Genomic DNA, 14,077 nt, shown 5'->3' with positions numbered 1-14,077 from the left:
TCATGGACCTTATCAACAAAGATATAGGTAATCTCCAAGCAATTGACCCTACTCAGTTTGGATTTATCAAAAGGAGATCATGCCTGTTAAACCTGGTGGACTTCAAGACAATCACCAAGGCCCTGGATGACGGGAAATCTGTGCTTACAGCCTACCTAGACTTAGCCAAGGCTTTTGACACTATCCTCCACTCAGACATCACTGACAAACTCACCCAGCTAGGTATCAACCCTTATATCATTAGATGGGTCGCTAACTGGCTCAATGATAGAACCCATATAATCAAAATAAGGGAATCCACCTCCAACAGCAGACCTGTAACCAGTAGTGTTCCACAGGATTAGTCCTGGTACCTCTACTGTTTGGAATCTATTTCTCTGAAGTACAAGCTAAAACTAAAGCTCTGTGGCTGACAAAGTTTGCTGATGACTGCAAACTGGAAGCAGTCATACAATCTCCAAACTATACCTACATCCTACAAAAGGGTCTTACACAAACAAATGATTGGTGCCAAAGTCATGGCCTTAAATTAAATGCAAAAAAATGTATCATCATCCCCCCTTTCAGTAAGTGAGATGTTCCTACTAAGTACCACATCAATAACAACACCCTAATTATGCACTCAGTGGTGACAGACCTGGGCACACGGGTTGACAGTAACCTTATCTTTGATCATCATGTCTCCACAATGGTAAGAAGAGCATTTTGTATTGCTCATCTCATAAGTAAGGGCATTGCATCCAGAAAAAAAAATTATAACCTCTCTGCACTCTTCCCTCATCTGGCCAATAATTGAGTACAATGCCGCTTTTGGTATATACCTTTCCAAGCACATGCAGCAACTGAAGAGACCACAAAGGTTCCTCACAAGGAAAATTCAAGGTCTTCGGCATTTGTCTTATGTGGATCGTCTGAAATCACTATCACTTTACATTGTTTCATAAAGACTACTCAGAGGCTATCTATGCCTTGCATATAAGGCAATCTATGACCCTTGCTTTTCTGGAAATGCTGCATATCAGCAAGTCAAATGGTACACAGGGTTACACGCTCTAAAGACCTTAACCTGATATGCGACATTAACAGAACCTGCTGAAGGGACAGATTTATCTCCCACTGGTTACCATACCTTTGGAATGGACTCCCACTTCATGTCAAACAGAACACCTCATTGGCCTTCTTCAAATGCAATCTGGACAATTAGATGGGTAACTGTAAATTCACCCGGGGTACCACCTGTGTCCCTTTTGGACAGGGGCTATTTGTGCTGTTCATTGAAATAAGGGTAGAACTTGGCTAGGCTTGTAAGGACCCTAGGGCCATTAGACTGGTAGCTTCCTATTATCCTATGTGATCCATACAAACAAAACCTTAAGAAACATCTGAAGTCTGCTGAATAGGAATGTGATGATTAGCATCTTTTTTAAGTCAGCACATAACTTTTGGATCCAATGTTGTCTACTCTGGCATCAATCTGTGGAACTGAGTCCCCAGCCATACAGAAATCCTTGGGAGGATCCAAGAAAGGATTATGCCACAACATGATGGAGCCAAAGGAAGCCCTACACCTAAACTGAATATCCAGCTTGTAATGAGAAACAAACGTGTAATGGCCCACCTAAGTAGCTGCTGCACGGACTTCATCCAAGGAAGTTCTGGAAAAGAAAGCTATAGAAGTAACCGCAGCTCTAATAGAGTGCCCCTTAGGTTTGCCACTCAGAGTCTTGCCTCTCTAGGCAAAGCAAAGGAAATACAGTCTGATAGCCTCTTGGATAACATCACTTTCAAAACAGGTTTGCCTAATCTGGATCTCAAAAAAGAAACAAAAAGCTGGCTGGATTTTCTAAAAGTTTTTGTTTTTTTTCCAGGCAAAATCTCAATTGTCTATGCATATCCATGCAATGGAACAAGTATCTACCCTTGTTCGAAAAATTTGGTAAAAACAGTGGAAGGTGAAAAGATCTATTCAGATTACTTTCAGAGACTACTCTGAGCAGAAAATGATGAATGGTGCGGAGCGAAACCCTATCTTTATGAAACAGCAGCTAAGGAGGAGATGCATCAAGGGCTTGTAGCTCTGAAAACTCTCCTAGACGAGGTTATGGCCACCAAAAATAAAGTTTTCCAAGATAACTTTTAAGTCTGAAGTAGCAGAAGGTTCAAAAGGAAGGCCTGCAAGGACTTGCAACATGAAACACAAATCCCTGGGAGAAACCTGATCATGAACATGAGAGCACAACAGAAATGTACCTTTGAGAAATGCCTTGGAAATTTTCACAGTCGATAATGGAACATTACCCCAACCAACATGAAAATTAGAAATAGCTGCCAAATGTATCTTTGTGTATTTTTTTATCTACATTTTTATTTTTGTCTGCATTTCTTTTTTATATTATTTTTATTTCTATGTTTTTTTCATTTTGTTTTGTACTTGTATATGTTTGGAGCTTATCTCCCCATGCCTCCGCTGTAAATGGACTTTGATCCAGTCGGACTATCCCGGTCAACAAATGTAAAATAAATAAATAAAATAAAATGATTGACTGTAGAAATACTAGAACCAAAATTAAACAACTTGGCAAGAGAACCTAGCATGGACTCTAATGGAGTACAAAAAAGATCAAACCCTTGTGATTCTGACCACATCAAAAAAGTTTCCATTTACTGGAATACACCTTCCTACTAGACAGTTTTGGGTATGCTCGGCCACACTACCACCCAAAGATGAAACATGCACAACACTATCAGACAGCTTGACATTCCTGGCTATTAAGGGAACTGGTGAAACCAGATGGCTAGCTCGATGATCCAGACCCGCTGAATGAGAAATGAGATCCGCAGTGAGATCCAGAACCCAAAAAAGGGGTATCGCAGAAGAGGCTGCAGAAAGAGGAACCACACCTGACGAGGCCAGAAGGCAGCTATGAGGATCACTGTCACTCTGCAATGGGCTGCATTGTGGAGCAATTTGACAATCAGAGGAACTGGGAGACGACTGTACTGGAGTCTTGGGGGCCAAGCATAAGGAACAGCATTTTTTGGGTGACTGCCCCTGAAGACGAATTAAAGCTCAATAGCTGTTGCAATTGGTGTTGGAAGGGGAGGCAAAGAGGTCACAACACAGAATTCCCCACTGCCAGAAGATTCGAGCTGCCATTCTTGGATTCACAGACCATTTGTGAGGAAGAATATTCCAGCTCTGTTGTCGACAGAATGTTTGACCTCTCCAAGATGCCCACTGTAACCAGAAACCACGGAGATGTGATCATCCACTGCCAAACCCTCATGGCCTCTCAACAAAGAGGATAAGAATATGTTCCCCCTTGCTTGTTGAGATACAAGACAACAGACATATTGTCTATCTGTATTGAACTCACACTGCTGGGGAGGACATCCTGAAAGACCTGCAATGCAAAGACAGCCCTTATTACCAAGACACTAAGGTGAATGTTGGCCTCTGCAGAAGACCAGGACCCTTGAACCATCCTCTCTTTGAAATGCACCCCCTGACCCAAGAAGGGCATGAAGGGGAAGAACAAATGGTATCCTGTTGGTCACCAAGGGAGGCTGTAATCACCACAGAATCTGATCATGAAACACCTTTGTCAGTCTTACTGGAAAAGTCCATTAGATGGATCAAGTATGACCACTGCACTGCAACAGTTTAATGCACAGCCAAAACATGGTACCTTGCTAAAGGGACCAACCCTATCAAAGCTGCCATGTGACCGAGGTAGGAGTTTCAAGGTCACATGAGTGAAAGGCCTTGAACGGGCAGGCATAGATACTGCCTGGGATCAAAGGCTAAACACTCTGGAACTTAGGCGCTTGACAACTTGACTGACTGTATCCAAGTGGCAACCAATGAATTCTAATGTCCGAACAGGTTGTTGGCACGAGTATAGATAATGGATTGCAATGCCTAACTTGTCACAAAACTGGAGTAAGGAAACTCTGGTTGTGATAACTGACCCACTCTTGTGGGCTGTGAGGAGCCAATTGTCCAGTTGAAGAAAAACCTGAAAACTCTGCAGCCAAAGCCAGGCTGCAACCACTGCCATGCACTTGGTAAACGAGGATGGGGGGAGCACCTCTCTATCTTGTTTTGATGGTAGGCATCCCTGAGGTCTATCGAGTACATCCAATCATTCTTCCTCAGAAGAGATAGACTGGACTGCAGCACGACCATCTGGAACTTGGTCTCTTTCACAAAGGGATCCAGTCTGCTTAAATCCAAAATGGGCCCAAGGTCCTTGTTGTTCTTTGCAACCAAAAAACCCTTGACTAGACCCCAGATCCTCACTGGTCTGATAAAACTTCTTGGATGACTATTTGCCAGCAGCTTCTGAATCTCTAATGCTGCCTGCAGCCATGACAGGGCAGAATGTCTGGGAGACCTCTGTAATGGAACCTTGGAATTTCTAAAAAGGGAATGATATAACCTCTAGGTGCGACTCTTAATACCCATGTGTCTGAAGTGATGGCCTTCCAAGCTTTTGGGTGAAGAGCCAAGTGACCCCCCCCCAACTGCCTTCAGAGCAGGACAGTCTGGCAACTCTTCAGGATCACTGAAACTGCCCACCAGAGAAGGCACCATTGATTTTGCAGACTGCCCATGCCCTGCAGGGGGTGTCCATTACAGTTCCCCCCAATGGCCATGGGCAGAACCCTCAGAAGGGTCCCACTGGGAAGAATACTGCAGCCTTCTAAAAAACATTGTCCCCCTTCTGATTCCTTGGTTCGCAGAGGGGTAGTAAAATGCACTCCAACAAAAGTCAGTGTCTTCCCTTCTTGTTTGCTTCTAATAAGAGTGTCTTTAATCACAGGCCCAAACAAACATCAAAAGGGGCATTAATAAAGGGTGCCTTGAAGCAATCGGCAAAGTTGCACAGGCACATCGAAGCATGGCATCACATGGAAATGTCAGTGCCAGCAGCTTGGCTTGCAACATTGGCTGCATTCGAAATAAGACACATAGAAATGTCGGAAATAGACAACATGACTGACAGCCAAGTCCCCAGTGTCTTCTGAATCTCCTAAGACTACTGTGTCTTAACCCACGACACTTCAGCCACAAAATCGCACTGAAGTCTGGTCAACTGGGATGGGTAGTTCAGTGCCCTCAGTGTGAATGTCGCTGAGGCAAAAGACTACTTCCCTAGACAGTCCAAAGCCCAAGATTCTCTGTTTGGAGGATGGACCAAGAGACTCTCCTCGGAGATTTCTTTCTTGGTGTTGTCTGCCAGCAAGATCACATCCACAGACAGGCCCCTACACTCCAATGCAGCTGATCCTTGGCAGGAGCAAGACATTTTATCAGGCTTCTTAGAAATAAGCTCCACGGTGTCAGGTTCCTTCCATGCCCTCTGAGAGACTAGGTCTATGAGTGCATCTGGAGGGGGAATCACCCAAGGCGTGGATGTGCCCACACCGAAGGCCTCCAAAAATACTGACTTATCCAAAGAGGGGGCTTTGGAGGTCTAGCACCACAATGGCAAAGAAGTTTCAAGAGATCACCAAAGGAGGTGTCATCACACAGTGACTTAGGGGACCCCTCTTCTTCCTTGAGGTCAGTATCCTTGGTTTAAGACTCCTCTCTGACAAGGCCAGAGGAGAGGGGGGAAGAAGCAGGAAGCCTTCCCTGGGGAGCAGATTGGATGCCACCCAGCACAGGATGTCCAGGAGCAGGCTGATGACCGGTCACAGCTACAGATGAGAACTGGGATGGAACACCAGCTGAGGAAGACCAACCCATTTCCTGAGCAGAGAACATCCTCTCTGCTACAAAGGTGGATGTGGACACTGGCCTCCTGGAGCTGACCATCTCAGCATCCAAAGATACCTGAGGTGCAACCGAATCTGTGTGAGCTACTCCTTGCCCAGACATCAAGACTGCCGCTGAGCTGTCAAAAGCCAAAGGTCCAACTGGGAGGGACAATCCCAAAGCTGAGATCATCCAACCTGACCTGGAAACACCAGCTTAGATGCCATGGCCCCGAGGTACAGTCAGTTCCAATGCAGCCAGAGTTGACTAGACCAAGGGAGGAGTCACAGCCAAGGATGACCACAACATTGGATCTGACCCCTAGTGTGAGGATATAGCCAGGACCGAGGACCTCAGAACCACAGGGACCAAGGCAGGAAACCAAGGTGATGGAGCCAAAGTTCCAGGAAGAGGTCCTGGACCCGAAGGGATAAGACCTAATTGCCTAGAAATTAAGTACTACTACTAGAAATACCCCCAAAATACAAAACTGTCACCATAAGACCAACACCCAGTTCTCTCTCAAACCAGTTCCAACTGACCTAATTCGTAAATATCTTGTCATACTGAAACCCACCACTCTCACTGCTGATAAACTCCCTGCTGATTACTTCAGGATTGCTGCCTCTGCCATCGCCTACCGTATTTCCATACTCATCAATAGATCCATAGCTGAACACAGTGTCCCCTCTCTCTGGAAAATTTCTTACGTCATCCCTCTACACAAAGGTGGATCCTCAACAAAACTTAGTAATTATCGTGCAATAGCTATACTATCTCCCCTATCAAAAATCTTAGAAAAATGTGTACACACCCAATTACTGAATCATCTTCTTCAATATAACCTGCTAGCAAATTCCCAATATGGATTTCAGCCAAACCATAGTACCACCTCTACCCTTACATCCCTTTACTGACCACGTCAACCAACAAAGAAATCTCAGTAACTTAGTATCTGTTGTCTTCCTAGTCCTGTCAAAGGCATTTGACACAATTCCCTCTGCAAATTACTATCGACTCTCTCTGAGCTCGATCTGGATAACCCCTCACTACTGTGGTTTAAAAATTATCTGTCCCTCCAGCAACAAGCTGTTAAATGGCATAACTCTCTCTCCCCTCTCCTCCCAGTGGGACAAGGTGTTCCGCAAGGATCCATTCTTGGTCCCTTACTATTTTCCATCTTTACCAATAACCTCCCCTCGGCTGCCCAACAAACTAATATAGTTCAGTATGCTGATGACACCACCCTTATTTGCTCAGCCCCCTCTCTACAATTACTCTAAGATAGAACCCAGGAAGCCTTCACTACTATAGAAAAATGGCTAAATTCCTCCCAACTCATACTAAACCCATCTAAAACCCACTTCATGATCTTCCACCCATCCAAAACTTTCACCCCTATCTCGCCATTCTCAATAACATCCTCCAACAATACCCTTATCACACCAGTAACCCAAGCCAATCTACTAGGTGTAACTATTGATCAAAACCTAAAATTCGACAAACATATAGCACTAATAATTGCCAAAGTTCATAAAAAACTAAGTTCACTCACTTCCTCACACAGGAATCCCAAATCACAATCTCTTGTACCCATCTACTCTCCACCTTACTATATGCTTCCCTTTCTAACTAACCTAAACAAATCTGACCTTCTGAAACTATCTACCTGCTACAATAAAATCTCAAAATTTGCAACCAATGCTAAGTTTTGTTCTCATCACTGCCACTCCCTAAGACAACTAGGATGGTTAGAACTCCATAACCTACTAAAATAAATCAACTTCTCCTGACCCATCAACTGCTATACCAACTAAATAAAATAACTGCCCTCTCTGGTCTGCTCACCTTCCATAATACTGCGCGTCAACTAAGATCTTCTAATACCACACTACTGACGGTTACCGATTGCTTACATAGTTCAAGCCAATCTCTTTATTCCTATGCAGTTAAGGTTGGGAGGGTGGCCTAATGTTTAAAGTGTTTGCCTTACAAACGCAAGGTGCAGGGTTTGAGTCTCACAAGGCATAATTGGCTAGGTTTAAAATGGCTTGCAAGGGCAGTTAGCTTAGTACTAATCTATGAACCTATGAACCTAAGGGCTGGAACTCTCTACCCCCTAACATTAGATGTCTAAATAGTAAACATACTTTCAAATCCCTACTAAAAGATCTCCTATTTAAAACTTGGATATGTTCCTGTACAGAACCAGACTAATTTCACCTATTCCTGACTTTCAACATCCCTAGATCACAGGTGTACTGTGTAGTTTCACTCAGTGCATAGTACTGTGAACCAGGTGTTTAGGCCACCTTTATAGTTATGATTTCTAGTTTAAGACCCTGTTTGTCTATGGAAACTTCTTTTTGAATTTATATTCAAGCAATTCTATATTTGTTGTATAATACCTTGTTTAATTCTTTCTTAATATTCTAACCACTGTATGGTGCATCAATTGTAAAACACAGATTTTTACTCCTTTTACATGCTCTATGCTCTTTGTACAAAATAGCTATGTTTAAATAATTTTTTTTTTATAATTTTTTATTATGTATTTGGAGCTTTTCTCCCTGGGCCACTGCTGAAAATGGTCACCTTCTGTCCGGTCGGACTAACCCAGTAAACAAATGGAAAATAAATAAATCTGGGTCTGCAAAAAGGACCTCTTCAGCTCTTCCAAGCCTGATGCTTTGAAACTGCCCACAGACCTTGATGACCGAGCAGATAATGCCACTGACAAGGGCTTGGAGGGTTGCCTGGAGATGAAGAATTCGCCCTGCCTGATCCAAGCCAGAGAGACTTAGAAACGGGAAGGAGAAGACTTGGTGACATCTCTAGTGGACAGACCAGGGAGAAGGGGGAAGCTACCCAACCTGACGGAGCTCCTTTGACCAAAATTGAGCTCAATATGCCAAGGGCCAAAGACGGAGCCTTGTTCATAGCTGGCACCAAGGGCGATCAGCTACAAGGAGTCGGAGCCAGCACCAATGCCGAGGTGGCCAATGGAGATAGAGGAGGACCTCTTATGATCCCCTCTGGAGGTGTTGGAGTCCTTGGAAGAGCAGTGAGGTTTCACAGAGCCATCCTTCGGTACTACAGAAGAAGAAGAACCAGCTGGAAGAAGGCCTCTCATTCACTGCCCTAGACCCAAACTCCTTGCAGATGGAGCAAGGAGAATCCAGGAGGGTAGCCCCCAAACAGTAAACACACTTATGCACATCTTGCGAGGGCAGCTTGTGCCCGCAAGCAAAACATTTTTTACATCCCTTATTCATGGATAAGGCAGACCTGAAACACATAACACACTACACAAAAGAAAAAAAAAACACTACATTACCTACTCTAGAATCCAAAATCCTAATAACAAACTCAAAAGAGGCAGGAAAACCCCACAACTAACCACACACAAAGCCTAAACCTAACTAACCTATGCTATACCAATCCTACAAACATCTATCCATAAAACGTAGAGAAGAAAAACAATGCAGAAAGCCTAGACAAAATGTACCAAAAGAATACGTTTTCACAGTGCCACCGATCAAGCTGCTGACAGGAATGTCGGCAAACATGATTTGAGGTGTCTGTTGAGGAGTAGGGGATTGTGGGTATGGAAGCGGAGCCCAGTGAGTTGAAGTCTGAAGGATTTGTCCAGCATCAAATCCAATAACACAAAGGTTAAAGCCATACAGAGAAGTTAACATTGGATCTTCAGATAAAACATTCCTCATATGTTCACAATTAGAACAAACTATTACAGCAGCCTGACAATTCAAAATTCTGAAAAAAATGTTGCAGAAGTATACATTTTTTCCCATACTTATCACTAATTTTCTCAATCCTTTTAGAAAGAGTAGGACTAGAATTAACTAAGTGTTTAGCAGCAGTAGGATCAACTAAAGCTATAGCTGTTAGATCTGGCTGGTTTGGGAATAGTGTACAACAACATAAGACTGAAGAACTTTATACATCCTATCTGCCTTTTTAGAGGCAACCGGCCGGCTATCAGGTAAACTGCAGGCAGTAACACATACACACATTCTCTAAAGCCAAGGTAACAGGAGGAATGGGTGTAGGTTCTTGAAATTCCTTCTGTAACAATTTGCAGTATTTTCTGAGGGACTGAGAAACCTCAGTCTTCTGACTTTCAGTGCACTGAAAACAGTGGCATACTCTAGTAATAGTCTCCGAGAAAGATAATTAGAAACTGAGCTCTCCTCAGAGTCAGAATCAGAAATCTGGTGGGAAAACCCTGTATCTGTCCTTTCATCTTCTGGTTCAGAGTCAGAATCCTGAACCTCTTCAGGAAAACAGGTATCCCTCTTTTTACCACAAGCTACTTTACAAGAAGGATCAATAGCCTCAATTAAACCCTGAGCCAGACAGTAAACTTCTCGTGGCCAAGGACATTTGAAGAGGAGCTGACAAATGCTTAGTTTTCTGTTTTTTTTTAGACAGGAAAAATGGGGACAACGGTGTTAGTAATGGCAGCAGCAGCTTCCCCAGGACTGGGCACAGCATTCTGACACAACAGGGACAAATTTCATATTCCCTCTCCCAGGGTAAAGAAGCACTGCCTCTCCCTTAGCCTACTGAGCGGATCTCAACAGCTGCAGAGGACATGGCTAACCCCTGGTTGATAGTGGCTGTAGGTGCTATGCCAGAGGGATATGAGGTAAAAGATGAGAGGTCTGATGTGCAGCAATGGCCACAGCAGAATCACCCACCTGTGGCTGAGGGAAACTGCTTGCCCGCTGTGGTGGCAAAGGCTGTTTGCTTAACTTTTTCTTTTTGTGGCTGGAAAAAGGACCAGCTGTGGGACCAGCAGTTTGTTCCATGATTAATATGAAAATGGTGCCTCTTTTCTGGGGAAGACAAGTAGAAAATACCACTAAAAACTAACATCTTTAAGTCACTTTTCTCACAGAAAAACACAGTAAAAGTACAGACCCAAAAAAGTAAAACAAACTTCTCCAGGAAACAATAATTTTCAATTACTTTGCATAACTTTTAAACTTGTGGGAGAAAAGAAGGTGCCCATTTAAAAGTACAATGCAGTCTCATGATGACAGTCTATTATAACAAAAAAAAAAACTACTAACTTTAAAATAACTTTCCTGAAGAGAAAAGTGAAAAAGAAAACACAAACAATACTTAGAAAAATGGAAGGATTTTCCTCCAAAGGGAACTTCTCTACCCAGAACAGCACCAAACTGTCAGCTGATTTTCAAAAACTTGGAGAAGCACAATCCTTGGTGGCAGTAAAGCTTTTAAGGGCTTGATACAAAAATGTTTTTTTTTTTTTTGTTCATCTCAGGTCAAGCTGCCTGACAGTTTGAGTGTGTGAAAGGTGCCCTGAAACCTTATAAGTTGGCCATCTGTTACATCCTTATTAGAATATAACCCATTTTGCTAAGGCTACTGCAGCTGTGATCAATATGAACATCTGAGACTCCTGCCCCCAGTGACCCAGATATATGATTTGGCCAAGTATGACTGTGTGGGTAGTAAAAGAGAGGAAAAAGACTTGCACAAAAGCAATTATGGAGTTAGGGAGAGCAACCAATGATGAGAGAATGGCTCTCACACTGGCTTTGTGAAAAGCAGTCATCAATGCATCATTACTCTAGGTAGAAAAATAAAGGGGGACAAATACCTTTCTGGTGATATCTGCAAAGTAAGACGAAGAAGAAAAGTGCACTATTCGTTATTAAAATGTTAACTTATACAGTACTGGCCTGAGAGTAGCCATGAACAAGAAAGAGTATGTGTAATGCCAGTGTCAGGTCACAGTGGAGTAAAATCTGAACTGGTGAAAGCCTCCTGTTAAGGAAGACACCACTATCTTCACATCCACATTTCTTCTGTAGGTACAACAGCAATAATGCCAGAGCTGCTTTTAAAGACTGATCATCCTATTTTTCTACTAATTTCTCTTACCTGGAAAATATTCATCTTCTGTCTGTTTATGCTGTCCTTTTGATGCAAAATAACTTGCTGAACACATGCCCATACCCAATTCAGACAATTTCATTAATCTGACTTCCATTTCAACAAGCCTCTTAGCCAAGAGAATTTTTCCCCTACCACTGGCCTTATTAAACCTATGGCACTGGTGTCATGCTATGGTTCTGTGCTGACTGCTTATGCAGAAAAGGTGCAAGGAGCATCAGCCACTCAGTATGATCCATTTTCCATAAGGGCAGGTCCTTTTCTTCTCCAGGTGATCCAAAACAGCACACAAAGTCCATTAAAAAATAAAAAATACGACAGTGACGTTCTGAGGAGAAATTACAAAGAGATGACACACATCAGGGACACCGGAATATATGTAAGTTATGTTCGGTACACAGTGGGAAAGAATGAAGAGACAGACCTTTTAAATAGATGTGAAAATGGAGCTGGCATAAAATGCTTCCTGATGAGGGCTAATACGGAGAAGGCCTGAAACAGATCCTAGCACATTTGGGTACAAGTCCAAAACACACAGCACCTACTGCAATAGTATCAAAAAGAAGTGTTCTCTACATCTAGTTCTTAACAGGCATTTATCCAAATAAGGAAAAAGCAAAAATCCATATGTGTGTGTAGCAAAACAACTGCAGCTGAAACACACTTTGGGGAAGAAAAACTATAAGCCAAATGGTACTAGTTTCAATGAGATGGCTTTTGTCAAACTGCAAAGCAAAATGCAAGCAATTTGTTTAAGCATTACATATAATTAAATGCATTCAAGAATCCTTTGCATCTATTAATAATAAGCAGGGAGCTAAAACTACTTCAAAACGGCTACTTCAGAACTTCTTCTTCTTCTTTTGGCTTTTCCCGGTTAGGGGTCACCACAGCAGATTACCTTGTCCACTCATGATTAGCAGTGGAGTTTTACGGTGTCGAGTTGCCAGCCCAGCACCCAACCTTCCACAGAAGGCACACATACGCACACACTCACACCTAGGGTCAATTTAGAGAGTGTCCAATCCACCTACAGCATTGTCTTTGGGATGTGGGAGGAAACTGGAGCACCCGGAGGAAACCCACACGACCACAGGGAGGACATGCAGACTCCGCACAGAAGGCACCCCAGCCGAGGATTAAACCGGAGAACCTCTTGTTGTGAGGCGGCAACACTAACTGTTGCACCACCACAGCCACCCCGGCTACTTCAGAACTAACTACTTAAATTTCTATTCAGCAATCTAAATTCTGGAATCAGGCTCCACTGCTGAAATAAAAACTCTAAAATCCAATGGCAGCCTCATTTCTATTTCCACAACAGGAAAGTCATGAGGACAGAAATCAGGGTTATAAAAAAGGATTTAAATAAGGCTGAGACTGTAAAGTGCAAAATAAATCCTACACTATAATCTCCAACACTCACTCATTAGAAGGAATAAAGAAACAACATAGACTGCCATAAGGTAAAAACTGTAGCTTAAGTGCAGCTTTATGCCTTTTTAAGGTACAAGACACTGGCTGCATAAAAAGCTCCTCTCTCTCCTTTTCTCTCTCATTATTTCTTCATGAGAAGTTAAAGAGAGAAAGGGAAGCTGGGCAAGAAAACCAACGTTGGTACTGATGTTGTACTTAGGAAAACAATGGTGTAATCTCTACCTCCTATCTGCAGTTCCACCTCATACTCTGTGTGTGTGTGTGTGTGTGTGTGTGTGTGTGTGTGTGTGTGTGTGTGTGCGCGCACATGTGCTGGGGAATCCCATTTAACACTTCACCTACTTACACGATCACAGTTTTAGTCATAAAAATCCAATGGAAAAGTGTCCTGATCCAGGGGAAAATGACTTTTGGCAACTTTCCATTAGTCAAACACATTCTGCTGCCAAGAACATTACTGATAATCCAAACAAACTCACAGAAACTTTCTTGTAACCTCACTTGTAATTGCCTCACCCCGGTCTAGCAAACCAAAAATTTCTACTCACACCATAGACTGTAATACAGCTACTCAACTACCATTTTAGAAACTGAAAAATCATCTACTGTCTGTCATGTGCTTTTGAAGACGGTTATCACTATACTCTTTCCTCTCAATCTTAATTTTTTTTTTTTACACATTTCATTCCTACAGTTACATTTTGCATGTGAAATTCCAAATACCCTTCCCTTTACACCTGGTATGCCTCCTTTATGAACAATGAATAACGGAATAATTTTACACACATGCACATTTCTGTACCTTTCTAGCTTGCAACTCTTTGGTCTATAAACTTTGGAATACTTCATATTAATAAAAAGTATAAAAATATTTTTTTTCTGTGTATCCATTATTGGTCTTTTTGCCATATGCTGCAGACCCCCAGT

At 42.7% G+C, this 14,077-nt stretch overlaps 1 protein-coding gene across 3 annotated transcripts in view; it reads right to left on the bottom strand.

Annotated features, from left to right (window-relative positions):
* The window catches only part of TAF4 (TATA-box binding protein associated factor 4), a 641,126-nt gene that overhangs the window by 145,686 nt on the left and 481,363 nt on the right, over window positions 1–14,077 (bottom strand). The window lies entirely within an intron of this gene.

The sequence above is a fragment of the Protopterus annectens genome, chromosome 12.part0 (genome assembly GCF_019279795.1).
Source record: "Protopterus annectens isolate FY-2018-M chromosome 12.part0, PAN1.0, whole genome shotgun sequence".
Lineage (NCBI taxonomy): Eukaryota > Metazoa > Chordata > Ceratodontiformes > Protopteridae > Protopterus > Protopterus annectens.
Note: the sequence above shows the minus strand (reverse complement) of the source record. Positions and strands in the feature narration are given on the sequence as shown.